Raw genomic sequence first — 6,821 nt, 5'->3', positions numbered from 1 at the left:
CTGTGTGTGAGGAGGCAAAGGGCAGGGAGAAGGCAGGCGGGTGCAGGTGGCATCGCACCACGGACAGGTTTGGGAGTAACCCCGGCGGTGCAGGCACCTCACCCCCTCCGCGGGACCGGACGGAACTTCATTTTCCACCGAGCGCAGGAGCGTCCATACGCGGCTGTCGGCATCATCCCCAGCCCGTGCTGCGGCTTGATGCGCTGCTGACAGCCCTGGGCGGTTGTTGCGCAGCCCTGGGGCCGGCAAGGGCAGGCTCGCAGCCCCGGCACGGCGCTGGCACTGACTCCGGGAGCTCTGGCCCCGCATCCGCACCAGCGCCTGTCCGTCAGCCCTTCCCTAGGGGGGTTTCGCCGCCCCGGCCAGAGCCGGAGCCCGCTGCTTTTGACAGGGCTGTCCAGGGAAGGTCTGACAGCCCGTTTCAGGGGAAGGGGCCGTGGGGGGCCGCGGCATCTCACTGCAGTGCTTGAAACACTTGTCCGCCCTTCCCCTCCCTGCCTCAGCTCGCCGGGCCCGTGGGGATGCTGCGAGCTGAGCTCAGCACCCACAGCACAGCTCGGCAGACCCCTCGGCCAGGCCAGCCTGCAGCCCACCCGGTGTGCTGCTTTCTCCTCCCGACATCACCTCTGCTCGCCAGGGACCTCGGGTTTCTGGGAACGCTTAGCTCTGAGCTCTGGGGGTGCTGCTCTGCTTTCCCAGGGGCTCGAAAAATCTGGGGGGTGTCTCCAGAGAACCCCAGCAGCCCCTGTCCTTTCTCCCCTCCACCTGCTGGAGCAGGGAGTGCCTTTGTGGGAAAGTCAACAGCTCTGTGCCCAAGCGGGACAGATTGAAGATAATCCCAGAGCTACAGGGGCGTTAATTTTGATAAATCACAGTTCTGACTCCAGCCTAAAGCTGATTGCTCTCTGTTGCTGTTCCCATGCAAGGTAACACTGCAGGGCCTTCCCCCTGCCCAGGGGTGATAACGGAGCAGATGCTGGCATCACCTCTGCTGCAGGGAAGGACATGTGGTCAATGGATCCATCAGGGCCATGCAGAGAGTCCCTGGCCCAGTCCTTAACTTCACCCATTGACTTGGTGATGTGTATGACTTATCCAAACGGTTTAGACAGGAGAACTGTTCCTGCTTAGGTTATGTTTAGGTTTATATCCTCCAACATGCCCACTGAGGAGATTGTCCTCTCTGTGGGAACACAGGAGCCTGGAGAGGCAAAAGTTGAATCCTCTTGGGAAGAGGGAGGTGTGGCATTTCTGCCCCACACCACGTGTAAATGTGCTGGTCACTTGTGCTGCTGTAGACCAGGAGTGTTTCTCCTCTTGATGTGCTCCTCCAGCTGCTGGGGTGGAGCCTGGTCCACGGGAGGATGCTGGAGTTCCTTCGGAGACCGACTTCTCTGGCACAGGGAGAGACCTTCAGGCAGCTTCCTCCCAGCCACTCTAAGTGGTAAGTTGCAGTAAAAAGGCAGGTGTCAAGGCCTTATTTTTGGCACTGGCTCTGAAGCATTTGATTTCTCTGGTAGCTTGCAGTTGACTGAGGCTGAGGAAGTTAATTACGACAGTCATGGCGCAGAAACCCGAGGCATGTGGGAACACCGTGGGAAAAAATGGGATGTAAGAAAGACATAGTTTAATCAGAGAGGCCTGAAAGAAAGGGAAATCTCTCTGAAAGAAAGAGCTGGTGACTGATGTGTGGCTGGAGAACAGGCAACTTAGAGGGAGGCAGAGGCAGCGAGCAAGGTCTGGTGCCGGGCAGAGCAATTAGAATTTGCCAGGCAGCAGAAGCCACCCTGTCCAGAGTGACACCTTTGAAGGGTGAGCGGCACAGAGCCTTCAGAGACACGGCTGAAAACACCTGACACCAGCAGAGTGACCCGTGGCAGAGATGAGAGCAGATCTGAGAGCAGGGATGAGGCCAGCACAGCACCTGGATGCTGCAGGGGCTGTGATAAGCACCGACAGCAAAGGGCCCGTGGCTGGGGGAGGCAGTGAATGCAGGAGCCTGCAAGCACCAGCAGATGCACGGGCAGGATAAAGAAGAAAGTGGCCATTCTATTAGCTCAGATGAGCTCTTCAAAACAGGAAAGGAAAGGGCTGCTGCAGAAGGCAAATGGACTCTAAATCTCCAGGTCAAGGCGACTTGCTTTACTTTGAATACAGATATTTGAGAGCAAACCAGAAAGTACCTCTACAAAAGGAGCCACCTCTGAGAGTGGTGAAGGGACTTGTCTCTGCTACGTGGGAATATTACCTGAGTGTGCCACTGACCAGATAAGAACCTATTTCTGCTGACATCAGCACCTGAGCGCTCTAGCTGGATGACCAGAAGAGTGAAACGTGTTAGGGAATGTCCTCCTGCGTGGACAGATGAAAGGAGCAAGGGACAGAGAGCCTCCTGCAAAGCTCTCGTGGCTAGATTGGGATGAGAGACCTCCAGGGCATGACATAGTCAGAAGTGCAACTGATAGCAGAGCTGCCTTCAAAGGGAACCCACTGCCTAAATTAGGGCACCTCAAGACCCCAGGCACTCTGTCCTGAAGGAGAAGTCCTTCTGAAGAGAGCTTGGAAAGAAGGTACAGACCTAGGGGTGGTGCCTTAGTGGGCTGAACTGCCCAAGCAGGAGATGGAGTGATGAAATCAGCTCTGCTTGGGGCTCTGTTTACTTTGCTTTATGGAGAGACTGTTTCCAGAGACAGAACGGCAAAATCTGTATATATTTAAAAATAAAGAGACAGCTTGCTGTCAGTCAGAGCAAGAGGAAGATGACTGTGGAGTGTCTGTGCCTATTCCTGGGCGCTTGTCTCAGGCCCTGCAATAGCTGGGGTTTGATGACACACCCACCTGAAGCCACTTGACTTCGATTTAGCCCAAATTTCCCAAACCAGAGGAGAAATCTCATGATGTTTGAAAATGTGGTATAGGGAAAAGTGATGCCAGAACCTGGCAATGTGACCCCTTGCTCCAGACCTGCCTGCTGATCTCACTGCCTTCAGCTGAGCAGGCAGCAGCACAGCACAGTTTGGTCAAGCCTTCAAGGGAAGGCCATCCAGGGAAAAAGCTGGTATCTAAACCTGGAGCTGTGATATGACCCAGAGCTCTGTCCTCTCCATGTGAAATACTCGCTGTGTCCTCCCTGCCACCTTCCCCTGAAACACGGATTATATTTCAGGCAATTTCCAAGTGAATCTGTTAATTATTTCCTGAGACAGTATTAATTGAAAACGCTCGCTTTACAACATTTCAATTTGTTTGTTCATCTTCTACTGACCTTTGAACTGACAAAGGGCTTTTCAGTGACCCCCTCACATCCCACAGGGAGTTCAATCTCAGTGAAATAAGGTGGAGGGGTGGATGTTTGGAGAAATTAGGCTGCAATTCTGCGAGGTTACCCAAGGTAACCGTGTTATTTATAGCTCTCTGTAATAGCCAGGCCTGGGTGTGTGGCTTCAGTTCTTCCCTAAATATTCCAGCATCCAGCATCCCACAGAAAGGGATGCTCCTGGGCAGGAGGCAGGCTCCACCCCGTGCACACAGAGACCTATGCTGGCTAATAAATAGGCCCAGCTGGTGGCACTGTCCCTGCTACAGCTGAACTTTGTCATCAGACAGAGCAAATATTAAACCTGGAGCTGCAGCTGGGGATCCCGGGATCTGCACAGGAAACCCCTCTCCGGGTTCTGAAGTGGCTGTGGGTGTTCCCATTTGTTTTACTATTGTTCCCCCATCACTCGCCACGTTTTTAAATGCAAATTTTGTTTGGTTTGTTTTTACAGCATCAAAATTAATTTTGGACAGAGCCTCATTGTCAGCTTTCAAAAGGATTATGCCTGGGTCTGCCCAGCTCTGTAATTAAGTGTCTTTGAGATATCCACTTCCAGCAGGAACAATGTGCTGACAGTTTGGGCAGCACCAGAGCATTCTGCTGGCCGGGCAAGGGATGCCTGAGATGGGGCTGGAGGTGTTTTATGCCCTTTGCAGGTGTTTCTATGCCCTTTGCACCAGCAGTTTGGGGCCAAGCTGAGATCTTTAGCTTGGAGTGGCAGAGGCTGGGGATGCCAGAGGGTGTTAACTCTTGCTGTAATATCCTTCCAAGGCAAGCTGCAGGACTCCAGAGGTGTTGTCCTGCTTTCCTTTCCATTTCATGGCAGTGTCCAGTGACAGGCTTAACTATTTTGGTCCAGAAACCGCAAGAAGAAATAACCATGGGCATGCCCTGTTTGATCCTGTGGAGGATCTGTGTCCCATAGCACGACTGACAGGACTTCAGGGTGCCTTGGACAGCACTTGTTGCTGCTGGAGAAGCCCGATGGTGCAGAGAGGGTGAAGTCGAGCTGGTACCTACCAGGGAACAAAGCAACCCCTGAGCAACCTGGTCTAGGGGAAGATGTCCTTGCCCACGGCAGGGGGTTGGAACGAGATGAGCTTTAAGATCCCTCCCAACCCAAACCATTCTGGGATTTTCTGCAAGCGGTGACCGGCTCTGCGAGCAGAGGGGGCAGTGGTGGGTGGCAGGGGATGGGGATGGAGGTGCCACAGCCATCTGGCAGACACAGAGCTGCTCATCTGTCCATGAGGGATAAAACCCCAGAGACAGGACAGAACAAACCAGGCACGAGAAAGGAAAGAGCAAGGACAGAGGGGAGTGAAGAAAAAAAAAAAAAAAAAAGTGTGGAATAAATTGGGAGGAAAGAAAGACGAGCTGGGTCCAAGACACACCCGAGGATTACCCCAGAGCAGGGTGATGCCCACGTGTGAGGGGCAGTGAGCAGGGTTGCAGGCTCAGCTGTCCTGCAGGGACCCCGGTGTTTCCCCAAAGTCTGAGCATTTCAAACCAACTGCTCAGCCCACAAAGGCTTTCCCTTTGGCAATATCGGAGCTGCTGGGCTCTGGAGACCGGGGTTAAACACATGCCGTGCTGTCTGGGCTTGTGACAGCCCCTGCTTTATTAGCTCCAGCTAATTTCTGTTTGTTTGTACCAACCTCTCCCTGGAGAGCTCTGGGGCTGTCCCTGTGTCCCTTTCTTTTCCAAATGTGTGTGCATTTGATGGGGGTCACCTGCCTTCCTCCACAGCTGCTGTCTCTCACAAATGCCATGGGCAGCATTAGGTTATTTTTGGGTGCTTTCAAGCCTCAGATCCTGGAGGCCTGTGGTTACAGCAGCAGAGGCTTTGGCCTCTGTGACCATGCAGAACAGAGCCAAGGTTGGACACTGAAAGGCAAAGGGGAGATATAAGAGCACTGAGGTATGTTTGGAGCTCCTGATTCGTGGCACCTGATTTATGGGTTTGGTTTGGTTTTGTGATGTGCCTTTGAACTGGTTGGACATCACTGTGTTGCACTCCTGCTTCTTCAGCCAGCAAAGCATCGCTGCTTGCCCCTGTGTGGTTCCAGCCAGGCTGTGGGCTCATGCTGTGGCACTGAACGCTGTGATGGTTTCCTCCAACATTCCCCATATTCATGTCCCCATTTGGGAAGCTGATGGATGGTCCCTGAGGTCATTGGAGCACTGGATGTAGAGGTGGGTCACAGGTACTCACTCCCTTCAGGGCATCACCCTGGACTCACTGCCATATTCACCAGCATAGCCCATCCCTCCCCATCCCTCAGGTGATGCTTCCAGCTTGGGCCTGGGGCTGTTGTGGTGGTTTCACTTGGGCTAAACTTCTGACTGCTCATCCCCATCTCCTCTCAGGACCAGACTGCCCCACCAAGGCATGATCTTACATCTCCTTTTGGGTAGCAGGGACATAGTGGGGCTGGGAGATGCTGGTATGAAACTTCTGGTCCCTGGGAGACTCTTCCCTGCACAGCCCTGGTCCCTGACAACTCCACAGTCACTGTGGGCCCACCTTAGGTAGCAAAGACTTCGTTTCACTTCAGCAAGACAGAAAATAGGCAAGAAGGCAAGCGCAACCCCGGCGCTCTTGGATAAAAGGACATTAATGTCGTTAATATCCAGCAATCAGAATTTCTTAGAGAGAGAACAGTGCTGCATCCCCTTCCCTCCTGCTCATCCTCTGCTTGTTTAATGAAAATCAGAGACAGCCTTTAAAGAGCTGCTTAGCATTTCAATACGTTTAATATCCTCACTGATAAGGGAACGATGGATATTACCAAAAGGCCGTTCTTAAACTCTCCCCTTCTGCAGCCCGGTGCTCCTGGCTTGTGTTTGTCTCAATTCCAATTCCAAACTGTCTCCTTCAATGAGGAAAAATTATGATAAGATTATTTTTTTTTTTTTTTAGATAGAAAGGATATTAATACACAGCATTTCTGATGATGACAAGGAGGAGAGGCATGCCAGGCCACCCCAGCCTTGACCTGAATTGATCAGGGGCTGATTGCTCAGCTGGCCAGTGGCTCCCACAGCCATCTGTGGTGGGTTTCTGTGGCTGGGTTTTGGTAGCTGGGGGGGCTACAGGGGTGGCTTCTGTTGGAAGCTGCTGAAAGCTTCCCCTGTTCCATGGAGCCAATGCCAGCTGCTCCAGGACAAAGTTCCTGCCACTGACCAAGGCCAAGATGATCAGGAGTGATGGTAAAGCCTCTGTGATAACATATTTAAGAAAAGAAGATTATTGCACAGAAAGAATTCCAGCCAGGGAAGAGCGGAGTGAGAACATGGGAACAACAAGGTAGACACCAAGGTCAGTGCAGGAGGGGCAGGAGGTTCTCCAGGTGCTGGAGCTGTGGCTCCTGTGGCCCCTGGGGGAGCATCGGGGTGCAGAGACCCCCCCTGCAGCCCCTGGGGGAGCATCGGGGTGCAGAGACCCCCCTGCAGCCCCTGGAGGAGCATCGGGGTGCAGAGACCCCCCTGCAGCCCCTGG

This window comes from Empidonax traillii, unplaced genomic scaffold (genome assembly GCF_003031625.1).
Source record: "Empidonax traillii isolate 1590-97213 ecotype Southwest subspecies unplaced genomic scaffold, ASM303162v1 scaffold817:size391546, whole genome shotgun sequence".
Classification (NCBI taxonomy): Eukaryota; Metazoa; Chordata; class Aves; order Passeriformes; family Tyrannidae; genus Empidonax; species Empidonax traillii.
This window is presented reverse-complemented; position numbering follows the sequence as displayed.